At 33.9% G+C, this 13430-nt stretch overlaps 1 protein-coding gene across 2 annotated transcripts in view; it reads right to left on the minus strand.

Moving 5' to 3' along the window:
* LOC111084896 overlaps nt 1–12039 on the minus strand; it is a 23256-nt gene extending 11217 nt beyond the window's left edge. The window contains exons 1-2 of one of the 2 annotated variants that reach the window (XM_022381394.1): nt 11919–12036; nt 9078–9198 (exon numbers count right to left, since the gene is read on the minus strand). The gene's annotated coding sequence lies outside the window, so the exon portion shown is untranslated. Of the gene's footprint in view, nt 1–9077; nt 9199–11918 lie in introns of both variants that reach the window. The other variant, XM_022381395.1, reaches the window with a different exon arrangement.
* Between the last annotated feature and the right edge of the window lie 1391 nt (nt 12040–13430).

Below are 13430 nucleotides of genomic sequence, written 5' to 3' on the forward strand. Positions count from 1 at the left end.
AGTCGTTAATCTTGGATCCATTTCGATGCTCCTCTTGACAGCCCTTTTTGTCCTCAATTGTTTCCTTGCCGTATTTCCTGAGCTGCACGATGATTCTGTTGACTGTCGAAAGCGGGATTCCCAAATTCTGCGAAATTTGCCGCTGACTTATTCCACCATCTGCTTGACCAACTGTCCTTCCTCTAACAAAATCTGACAATTCGAGAGAACCTTGAGTTCTAGGCATGTTGTAGTACAAGATAATTAGTGTGCGGACCATTTTCATTTATATAGTGCTCTGTGAACACAAATTAGTTAGCATAAATTAGTTAAATGACGAAAAATTAGGTGTCTATTTACTTGTGACCACTCAGTGTATATATAAATCATATTCAACTCTTTGGCTAATAACAAAAATTATCGACGTGGGTTTATTTGGACATCATCGGCTTCTTGGACATATTTTACTAAAACATTTATTCACCAACCTGTTTGTGACTTGGTTGATAACTTTGTTATAGGATCCCTAATAACACACGAGTCACACAAAAAATATAAACAACAATTACTGTCGATATTGCGATTAGTCCTGCTAGGGTTTTCAATGTATTTTTTATAAACTTTTGCATTGAGTATTGTACGGTTTGGTTTGAATTTCGCGCCAAGCTCCACGAGGGCTATATGTGCTAACCGTTCCTGATTTAGCAAAGATAGACTAGATGGAAAGCAGCTAGTCAACACCATCCATCGCCAACTCTTAAGCTACTCTTAAGAAACCAACGAATAGTTGAATTGAACGTCACATTTTAACGTGCCCACGGTTGAAAGGGCGAGCATGTTCGATGTGACGGGTATTCGAACTAGCGACTCTCAAATGCGAGTCGAGCTTCCTAATCACTAGGCCCTGAGTGTTGTAAAAGTGAAAATTATAAAATTATTCAATGTGATGCAATACGTAGAACCTACTGGTAGTTAACGGTATATAACGAAACAACAACAAAAACACAGTAATTTGATGATTATTTATGTAAGAAGTGAACTTTAAAAGAATGCGTTTTAAGACAGAGTAATTATTTTTTACGAGTAATCCTATAATAAAATTTTCCCCTTTTCTTATTTAGCCTCTTAAATTTATTTCAATAATATTACAATATATCAGCTGAAGAACACCTGAATAAATATTTTGCGTTTATAATTATCAATATCTTGCATAGGTAACTGAATTACTCCTCAGAAGATAGCAATATGTCCTCTGATTCAACATTGTTAATTTTTGATTGAGCGTTTATGGTGTTTGTCAGTTAAAATTGTCCCTATTTAACAATTATATTAATTGGGATAATGGGTAGCTGAATTAATTCTCAGAAAATATCAATATGTCCTCTGATTCAGCATTGTTAATTTTTGATTGAGCATTTATGGTGTTTATCAGTTAAACGTGTCCCTATTTAACAATTATGTTAATTAGGATAATGGGTAACTGAATTAATTCTCAGAAAATATCAATATGTCCTCTGATTCAACATTAAAATTTTTGATTGAGCGTTTATTGTGTTTGGCAGTTAAACATGTCCCTATTTAGCAATTATATTAATAAGGATAATGGGTAACTGAATTAATTCTCAGAAAATATCAATATGTCCTCTGATTCAAATTGTTAATTTTTGATTGAGCGCTTATGGTGTTTGTCAGTTAAACGTGTCACTATTTAACAATTATATTAATAAGTATAATGTCAATGAAGGAGAGATACGGTAAAATATCTGCAACCAGAATTGGCCCAATGTTGTTGGAGAAAAGCCTGTTCCAATTTTATGATGATAATATTGTACATAATAAATATTGTGTTAAAATGTCCAAACGTAGCAAAAGAAAACTATTTTGATAAAAAGTTTAGATAAAAACAACTTTGTATATTAACCCTGATGAAGCCTCAAAGGCGAAACGTGGGATTAAAAAATTCTTTTATATATATATCTGGAGTATAAAGGTAGTTTTTTCTAAACTTTTTATCAAAATGTGTAAATTCCTCCAGTATGCAATACAAATTTTGAAAGACAACAACAACAACAAAACTATCCTTACAATCAATAGGATCGCTTTAAATACCTTAAAATTATGCACGGCTAGTTCTTATAGCTGAATACTAGAGGAAAAGGTAATGTAATTATCCCCAATTCACCCTTAAAAAGAAAAGTTGGCATTTCGAAAGTTCCTGGGTTATCGGGTTTCATATTTGGTAGCCCCCCCCCCCCAGTGGCACAGTGGTATGTCTGTGGACTTACAACGCTAGAATCCAGGCTTCGATACTCGTGGTGGACAGATAGCCAATTGGGTAGCTTTGTGCTTAATTACAAACAAACATATTTGGTAATTATTTGGGACTCATTATATGTCATGAATGGGTCTAAAGTTTTGCAACAAGGTATGGTTTTGAAATTAAAACATGTATTTTGAAGACTTTTGAATCCTCTTTCGAGATATTGTGATACCGTTTGACTTTCGTAAGTGTAAAAGCATTTCATTTCCAAAATTATATAAATGCGTTAAGTATGGTATAGACGACATCCACCTACTGTAGACCAACTCTCAAACGGAAGAGAGAAAATAACAGTTTATGTCATACAATATGGGGTAGAAATATCAATTGCTTTTCTCATATAAATAAGATTTGCGTATTTACAGTTTATATTGAATTATCTCTGTTGGTATAACTTTCTGTCTTGTATTCACACGGGCGTTTACCTATATGAGACAAGGGCAAGTAACGTAGGTTTCATTTGAACAATTTGTTTTTGAATTTCGCGCAAAGCTACACGAGGGCTATCTGCGCTAGCCGTCACTAATTTAGCAGTGTAAGACCAGAGGGAAGGCAGCTAGTCATCACCAGCCACCGCCAATCATTGGGCTACTCTTTTACCAACGAATAGTGGGATTGACTGTCACATTATAACGCTACCACGGCTAAAAGGGCGAGCATGTTTCGTGGGACGGGGATTCGAACCCACGACCCTCAGATTGCGAGTCGAGCGCCCTAGCCACCTGGCCATGCTGGGCTCTCATTTGAACAGAGGATTGTGTCTGGTTATAATACTGAATGAAATATAGTACTTGCCCAGACTTCTTTCTAAGTTGATTAGTCGATTTTATTATTTTATTAACAGTATCCTTGCATTGTCAAACCGATGACAGCGTTCCCGCGTTATCATACCGATAACAATATTCCCGTATTATCGTGATATTAAACGATAATACTGTTTCAGCACTATCGAAACAATAACAGTGTCCCTGCATTATCAAATGGATATTAGTGTCCCAGTATTATCAAACCCATAACACTCTCTCTACATCATTTCAAAATTTGTGTTTAAGTATTGAGATAATTAACTAAGATGTCATTGTAAACTACGTATAAAACAACAGTGTAAAAAAAACTTCTGTTGACGCTTGGCTTTACTTATCTCCGTAATACAAATGATCTCAAAATATCCTTTAAAAAAAACATTGGAAAAAAATGAATCAATTAAATTTATCCGTAGAAATATTGAAAGAACGAAATAATTTAAAATGGTTAAAATTTTAAGTATCTTCAGTGCCAAACTGCCGATAATGACCAAAACGTTACAAACTACATTTTAGAAGAGAAAATCAAATGGGAAAATTGGTTTCATTGGACTGTAAGTGAGGCAGAGGTGATCTTGTAGGGTTTTTACCTTGAGTAATTAATGATTAAAAAAAGTATACAGGATATAATTAAGAATAATAACTGTTTTAACACTTCTATAAGTGTTATTTTTACTAATGCAGCTGGTCAAGGTAAATGAAATCATCCAGCAGTAAGCGCCGTAGGAAACACGTATATTAATTAATTTGATATAAAACTAGCAGGTGACGATTTTCAATACTTACTATATATGTGAAATGCATTTTTAGGTTTCATTTCTTTTTATTAACTATAAAAGAACATCTTTTCTTAAATACCTCTACTTACGTTTTCCTAAGAATTTGCACTTCGCGTTGGAATTAATTAGATCATAAGTCTACATTTGATAAAGAAAAATAAAATATCTGTAATTTTTGCAAGTGAACCTAATATTTCTAACTCTTTTTGTTTTTGGTCCTTGTTTGGTCCAGGTGGTTTAGCATTAAATTAACGTATTTATATATTTTCTAAAAGTTTAATTTCAGAGACTAAAGAACTTTTAAAAATGTATAATATTTCAATACACGGAATAAATGTTTTTACTTATGTCTAAAAATTTTGCTTTACAGAAGTTGAGTCCGATAGGTTAAAACGATTTTGGAGCCTCGCCTCGTCGTTACACTTTATCTCGTTCTTTCTCGCGACTGTACATCTTAACAATAATTCTACAGAGTAGTTTCTATTGGAAAAGCTCCATCGTATGGCAGTCATGTCTAAATCAGACCTTTCCTCCCTGCCTGCTTTCCACAAGTTCCATCATCCATTTCAACAGTTCGATTGCATGGAGATCTATAGGCAGTTTGGCTGAAATATTTTTGTATGGAAGAGTATCAATATCTATATTATTCTCCAGCTGCTTTGATGTATGCGACGTTTAAACAAATATGTCGTGGAAGCTACGTGCGTATATGTCTCTTTTCCATGCGGACATCTTTTTTGATTATGTTGTGTACTGTTGTCAGAGATGCATTGACGGGTTTTTTTCATTGACCTTTCTGTTCATGGATTCTCACCTGCTACAGAACACGGCATTTTGCTTACGACTTATTACAGGTCTCTTTCTGGATGGTTATGGTACCCAAATCTATCTATAATCATTGGAGATGGCTGTTTCATTACCACCCCAAAAGCGACCAGCTTTTTTTTTTGGTGACAAAACACTAGCAATAAGATACCAATTAATGTCAAATATAGTTCTGATATATGTCGTTCCACAGCGGCTTTAAATCTGCTGTGATTGTCACGTGATTTGTAGATTTACATATTAAAATATTTTCCATATATAACGTACTCAACCATCTATACATCCATGTATCTTCGTTAACTCTATAACTGTTATCGCAATTATTTACGACATTTATCTTTTTTCATTTTGGAAATGAATAATATTGTATTCCATTTGTTAAATAATTCGTCATTTGCAAGTATTTACAAGCAAAGAAGGGATGAAGTTAGTTTAAATGGTTTGTTAATATATGCAACTCTTGCAGACTTTGCAGACCGTCGTAACTGAGTATTATTTTGTAGTTCAATAACATAATTAAATATTAAGATATTTTCAATATATTTGACCATATCAAATAGTGTCTAATAGCTTTTCATTCGAGGTTCGGTATGTTGTTAACCATAAAGCTACACAATGGGCTATCTGAGTTCTGCTCATCAGGTGTATCGAAACCCAATTTTTAGCAGACTTCCGCTGAGCCATTTTGTTTCTTTGTTATGGATTTCGCGCAAAGCTACACGAGGGCTATCTGCGCTAGCCATCCCTAATTTAGCAGTGTAAGACTAGAGGGAAGTGAGCTAGTCATCACCACCCACCGCCAACTCTTGGGCTACTCTTTTACCAACGAATAGTGGGAATGACCGTACATTATAACCCCCCCCCCCGGCTGAAAGGGCGAGCATGTTTGGTGGGACGGGGATTCGAACCCGTGACCCACAGATTGTAAGTCGAGCGCCCTAACCACCTGGCCATGCTGGGCCCGAGCCATTTTGGGTGCTTTTCATTTGATTAATAACACAGAGAAATGATCTCGTATAATGCGGGCAGAAATAAAACACAGAAATTCAACGTGATTTTCGTAAGAGCATAATTACCTGTTCTTTTACGTACGTTACAGTTTCTCACCTTACGATACAATCATTTAATCAGTTAATAACCAGAAATTGTCCACTGGTTTCAAGTCCCCCATATTACGAAGTTAAGTTTAATCTCTAGAAAGATTTATTTTCAAGTATAAAGAATGTACAAGCATCATTGTACTAATAATGTTTTAAAAGTTACGTGGACCAAAAAGGCACTGATGTTTGTGAATATTAGAAACTAACTGGGCCTATTCTAAATTATAGTAACACTACGCACAAACTCCTTCAAGCATGTACTTACAACTATGATTAACATGGAGATTACTTTTATAATAATGTTTTTTTATATATTTTTTACAGGCACCGTATATAAATATCAAATTAAGCGTTTTAAAGAGTGAAACGGGAATCGATTTAAATTACTTTAGATAACTATACATTAAATGACAAAGAATTGTGTCTCTCTCATTGCATAGAGAGAAAGTTTTAAAATGAATATTTCTTTAGCACCTTATACTTTCAACTACATTTTGATGGACAACTGAATTTCTAACAAAAAGGACGTTCTGTGGTTATTCCTAAAACATTTTTCATGACTCTACAGCAAGCCATGATTTTCAGTGTTTTATCATTTTATCTATTAAAATTATTTATTGACTACGGTCTATACAGAAAGCTGTGTTCTGTGTTTATTTGCTAGAACATGTTTTCATACTTCCAACAGCCCAACAAATCCTTATGCTGATTGGTTTGTTTACTGAATATTTACTGTATATAAAAAGTTGTATGTTCTATGTTTTATTTACTGACTATTAACTGTATAAAAGGTGTGTCTTCTATGATTTATTTACTGACTATTAACTGTATAAAAGGTGTGTCTTCTATGATTTATTTACTGACTATTAACTGTATAAAAGGTGTGTCTTCTATGATTTATTTACTGCCTACTATCAACGCAGAACATTTGCTAGCATATATTTAGTGTATAGTAAGTTGTGTTGTTCAGTGTTTTATGTGCTAGAATGAGTTTATTGACTACTGACTGTACATCATTTTATAGTGTTCTGCTATTTGCCAAAATGTGTTTATTGGCACTAAAGAGCAAACTAAATATTTTTGTTCTTTTAAACAGTGGATAGGGTTTTTGAAATACAGACACATTGTTACTAGAACATTAATATTTTTTTAAAAAAACAATGGATACGGTGTCAATAAAACATTATTGATTTTGTCAAACAATCTATGCTTTGTTACTAAATATGTAGCTATTGGGATATGCACGAGAAATACTAACAACGTTCTGACATCAGGAACCATAGGGCGATATTTGCTTTGCTTATTTGCCATATTAGCCATTCACCAATTTTGTGAAACTAACTACCTTTGCAACAAACCTAAGGCAAAAGATTAGTGCCTTGTTATATACAGAAAATTTATTGTTATTTTGATTGCACTGAGTTTGGTTAATCAACGTTAAACATTAACTTCAGATTCGTCAAGGATAAGAGAAATCTAGCAAATAAATTGATTTGTTAAGATGTTAATGAATAGAGGAACAAAAAAATATGGAATCAAGAAGTTTGATAAAAAAAAAAGAGTTTGAAGAAGTATGCTAACACTTTTCCAATAAACTGTGCTTAAGTATTTTTTTCCACACACTTTCAACATGCCATAAAAAAATTAACATTGTTTACAAGAAAATAACGCTCCTCCAGTAGCACAGGGGCATGTCTGTGGATTTACATCACTTGAAACCGGATTTCGATACCCGTGGCGGGCAGAGCACAGTTAGCCCATCGTGTAGCTTTGTGATTAATTATAAAAAAACTAACACATTTGCCATTTTCGTACTATATTTTAAAGCCTTTTAATTAATTTCTTTTTTTAAAGAAATATATATGGGTTTATTTGTTGTACTTAAGCACAAAGGTATGTCCGCAGACATACCGCTGAGCCACTGGGGGGGGGGCGAATATAATATGTAAAATTTATTATTAACAAAACTTAAGTAGAGACACTTTTTTTTGGCCTTTTCTGCTTTGTCAGAATACTTTCTAATTAATTTCCCAGGCTTCGTGAATCCTTCAATATCTTTTAATCGAGGAGTGTTTCGTTTAATATTCATTGAGAACACACGAACAAACTTAATTTTCATTTCTGTAATACTTGAAACATTTTACAATTGTTTTACAATTTTACAATGGTTTGTTTGGAGTTACGCGAGGGCCATCTGCGCTCGCCGTCCCTAATTTAACAGTGAAAGACTAGAGGTAGGGCAGTTAGTCATCACCACCCACTGCCAACTTTTGGGATACTCTTTTACCAAAGAATAGGGGGATTAACCGTCACACTATAACGCCCCCACGGCTGAAAGTGCGAACATGTTTGATGGGACGGGGATTCAAACCCGTGACCCTCAGATTGCGAGTCGAGCGCCCTACAAGAAAAACCAGTTTTGATGGTTAATAATGATTGGAAAAGTCTTTATTGAATTACTGGAACAAATAATCAATTAAATTATTAAATAAAAACAATGTTATTAATTGAATGAGAAACACAGTGTTACTAAAGTATTATATAGTTTCGTTTGAATTTACTTATTGATTATAAGTACTGTTTTTAGAAATTACAGCTTTTACAGTAAGGAAGGATATTTCTTTAAAGCAGGTACAACGTTTCAATCACTGATGCGATAATTATCAAGTACACGTTAAAAACTGTTACTTGAAATGTCCTAACTGCTTAAAGAAATATTCTTCCTTTCCGTAAAAGCTGTAAGCTGTAAAAAAATAAAAAAATTATAAGTTTTTGTAAACACACCTTCACTAAAACATCATTCTTCTTTAAAGAATAGATATTTTGTCCATAAGGTGTTTTTTAAACAACTGACACAGTAGTCTTTAAAGTTGTGGTTATTTTATGAACATATGTTGAATTTGTCAAAGCATTTGTTACATCTAGAACTTTGCCCTATTTGCTAGAAATCATCATAAATATTACAAAACGTTGTCATAAAATTACGTTAATGCTGTGAAAATTGTTTACTTATTACAGACTCCAAACAACGAACATAGTTTTTTTTTTAGGTTCACGAGCCCCCCAGTAGCACAGCGGTATGTCTGCGGACTTACAACGCTAGAATCCGGGTTTCGATACCCGTGGTGGGCAGAGCACAGATAGCCCATTGTGTAGCTTTGTGCTTAATTTCAAATAAATAAATAAATAGGTTCACAAAGATTAGAAAAACTAAAAAAAAAACCTGGAACAATTATAGCAGTTCGGTAGAATTAGCTAGATTGTTACTTACGGTGAAATTGTTCTGAACTCAGTGGTTGATTCAAATAATCTTCGGTACTTTCTTTTTTTGAAGTTGTTATTGAGGTTTTTGGAGGATGGGTGAGCCTTACGGTGTGAAAGATGAACAATCTCTGTAATAATAATAATGCTACCCCGGTCTTATTTATATAAATCACAACGGTTTTTTTTATAAACTCTACCCACACACTGTAAGCCTAGTCGTCCACTGGCTATACGTCAGAAGTAGTACGTCACAAATTTTTAGCCAATAAGCAAACATGTAGGAGGGAAATTGCAAAGAGAAACAAGATGATGTTAAAGTGGACAAAATGCTGTAAAAGATCGGTATATCGTAGGACATCTAGCCTGATAAATTATAGTCGATTGATATTTCTTTGTACCATTTTCTACTTAATTAAATGTTCTATTATAATTTTGATGGATGATGTTATAATGGCTCATATGTACAATGAAATGTATCATTCAAGCTTCATGGTTAGTGTCTATAAGGTTGAGTAAAACCTGATTATTACACTTTAAGAAAGTGAAAGCTCGATTTTAATAAATTACACTATATCATTTACATGCTACAAAAACGTATCGAATCATTTTTATTTGTATTAGAGGAAATAATTAATTTACATTCGTTCAGTTGAAATTTAAAGCTTTAAAATACAAAATTTTGTACAAGCTACAACTGAACTCTTCCATAAAAAAATGATTATGTTCTTCTATAACAACACAAATCTGTAGATATATTTTGTGGACAACATAGTATTAATAAACTAATTTATTGTTTAGTTAAAACGTAAAAACTGGGTTTCGATACCTGTGGTGGGCACAGCATATATAGCCCATTGTTTAGCTGTGTGCTTAACAACGAACAAAGAAACAAATACTTAAAACTTCTTACTGTGGTCACGAATACACATGGGTGATAAGTTTACTGTTATCTTGATGTGTTTGTGGTATATAAGATGTTCCCTCCTTTAAAAAAAACCAATGGTTTCTTTATTTTCTTATAGTTTGATTGTTATTTCCTTGTTTATTGTAATACCCAAGAAATACAAATTACGATTAGTTTGTGGTAGATGGAAAAAAAAAATGTCGTGTTCTTTATTTATACTACTCATTCAAATTAAAGGCTACAAACTCTGTAGCCGAGGCAGTTTTTGGAGTTGATAAACACCTCGCATACATAATCGTAGGCAGGTCATATTGTGAAAATGCAGTTATCTACACTCTACAAATAACGTTTCATAGTACATAAAATAACATTAGTTTTCTTTTTATATATATAATAGCTATAATGTGTTAGAACGTTTCGTGGAAGTTACAATTCTTTCAAAATGGTAACTAAGAGAATATTATTACATTTTAAATGGTAACTAGGGGAATATTACTACATTTTCCAAGGAATAATAGTTTGGATTTTTGTTTGCTTTCACTTTTACCTTTACAGTACACGCTATGTTATATATATATAAATCAAAAACACCTTAGGTGTGAAGAAAAGGTGCGGCCAAAAAAGGATTGAATGTGCGACTTAAAACAATGAAATCAAAATTGGCGGCCAAACTGGTAATTATACTTATAGCGTTGATAAGAATTCTACAGCAAATATTTATTCATTAGTTAACCAGGCTGCGTTTTTTGTCCAACTTGAGGCATGATGGTGGGTAAAACAAAAGATGCGGCCTAGCTAACTAATGAATGAATATTTGCTGTAAAATTCTTATCGATGTTTCAGCTTTTACACCTAGTTTCAGAAGTAGTTGGCTTTACGTCTATCAGGTGGCAATTTTTCTGTAATGTACTTTATCATGTTGCAGCGATTTTAATACCCCGTATTCTTCCTCGTACTCATAGTTTAAAATGTCTTAAACATAGTACTTCATTATCCAGAGATTTTATTTCATTTACTTGGTTTCAGTCCTAAATGTACAAAACGAGACAACGTTGTTTTGTCAGAAGAACTGTACAACAAATTTTGTTAATGTTTTATCGAGGGTTTGTATTAAAAATAAAACATATTGCATGTTTCCAAGGTAAAGAACATTATTTTATTTATGATAATTACCACTTATATATACATATAATTTCCCCCCTAAATGTTTATATCGAGATAATCACGTTTTCATTTTATTTTTTAGGGTTTTCTTACTTCTTTAATCAAATCGTTTTTAAATTTGTATTAGAAAGTCTTTTCTTGAGTTTGTTTTATTAGGCTTAAGATCAGTAAAAAAAGATTGTGTTCTACAATGTTTATAGCCACATTTCCTCAGATTCTTCCAACACTGAATAAAATACATAAATTTTACACCTTAAGAGACTAAAAGAGAGAGAGAGAAGCCATTAAAAGAGTGTCCAAATAGTTCAAAGGTACTCTTCTTCCTATTATCTTCAAGAATCCACTTAGGTTAAGCTTAAGACGTTTTTAGGTGAGCTAATAATAAACCCAACAACCAGGATTGAATCCTAAACAAATATATATATTTTTCTTTACCGTTAGAATACCAAAATCTTAGAATATCATATAAAACAGTGTACTAAAGCGTGTCATGTGAAGATAATAGTTATTTACACTATTCATATGTGCAGTAAGTCTTTTTGACCAAGAATAATGCTATAAACCTAATCTGCTTTCAAAATATAAGGATTTAGTTTTGATACATTTTGTGTTAAACTGTAATATTTAGAGCTTTTATTTTGCATAGTTTGAATTCCCACATCCACAACAACAAAACAAAAAATACACGACTGTCAGGTTGCTTGTACATTTCGACGTATTTTAAGCTAAAGTAAATGTTTTACTAACAAATAAGTTTGACGAAATTATGATAATACTTACATTTCACGCCGTTGGGACATGATTCTTTAGAATTACGAAACGTTCTTCAGCCAAGTTTCTGGTCAACGGTCCTCACTTCTTTTTCCGTTGTCACGAGTACACTAGATAGCTACTGTGGATACAAGAGTCAAAAATTTGAGACTGGTGTTACCGAGAACTCAGCTCAGGTTCAGCTGTGGGTACATGACAAGAGCGACAATCAATATCGCTATTAAGTTAACCGTTTCAGACAGCGGATGTTGTCAACAGGTTATCTTCTCTCTGGTCTACAGGTTAAAATTACGGACTGATGTGCTTGAACCATCTGACCTGGCCATTTAGTTAGTGTGTAACATAAGGTATCGTTCATACGGTTTCTTTGTTTTCAAATATTTGATAAATGGTTAATCGAGTGTTATCTGCGCCAGCGGTCCTTAATTTTAAACTGATAGTTTGGTTTCTTTTGAATTTAGCGCAAAGCTACACGTGGGCTATCTGCGCTAGCCGTCCCTAATTTAGCAGTGTAAGACTAGAGGGAAGGCAGCTAGTCATCACCACCCACCGCCAACTCTTGGGCTACTCTTTTACCAACGAATAGTGGGATTGACCGTCACATTATAACGCCCCCACGGCTGAAAGGGCGAGCATGTTTGGTGGGACGGGGATTCGAACCCGCGACCCGTAGATTGCAAGTTGAGCGTCCTAACCACCTGGCCATGCCGGGCCTTGAACTTATAGACTATAGGGAAGGATCTCAACAACACCAACCGCTAACTCTTTGGTTACTCTTGTCTCACCGAATAGCGGAATTTGACCACCTCCTTTATAATGTAATTACTGTTTCAAAGTGCTAAATGTGATATTTAAACTTACAAATCTATAGTGAGGCACGTTAACCACTGGGTCACACTCGGCGCAATAACACATTGACATAAATCTAATTTAAAATATAAAATTAGATTAGAAAACAAATATACCTACTCCAATAAAAGAAAGTATACGCTACTTTTCTTAACAACTGATTCCGATTCTCTAGTTTCGTCTAGTTTCAGAAGTTCGCTGTGGGTGTTGTTGACCAGCTGCTTTCCTTCTAGCCAATCACTTCAGGAATTCGCGGAAGGTGCAGTTGATCAGCTGCTTTACCTCTAGCCTATCAGTTCAGGAGTTCGCGGTGGATGATGTTGACCAGCTGCTTTCCTTCTCGCCTATTAGAGGTGGCTAGCAAACATAGTCATTGTGCAGCTTTGCGCGAATATTCGAAAACGAACAAACTTAATTATTCAGAAGGTACCTTTTACTTATTTTTTGACAACAGATCTTTATTAAACCCCTCAGTTTCTACCATGTGTTCATATTTTCTGACGACGCATCTTCATTTACCTCGCACTTTTTACTCTATCTCGCAATCTATGACAACGAATGTTAATTAATCTCCTACTTTTAACTCGCTGTCGTATTCTCTGACAACGATTATTCATTAAACTCTTACTTTTAACCATGGTTTTATATTTTCTGACGAGAGATCTTCATTAA

The sequence above is a fragment of the Limulus polyphemus genome, unplaced genomic scaffold (assembly GCF_000517525.1).
Source record: "Limulus polyphemus unplaced genomic scaffold, Limulus_polyphemus-2.1.2 Scaffold159, whole genome shotgun sequence".
In the NCBI taxonomy this organism is placed as follows: domain Eukaryota; kingdom Metazoa; phylum Arthropoda; class Merostomata; order Xiphosura; family Limulidae; genus Limulus; species Limulus polyphemus.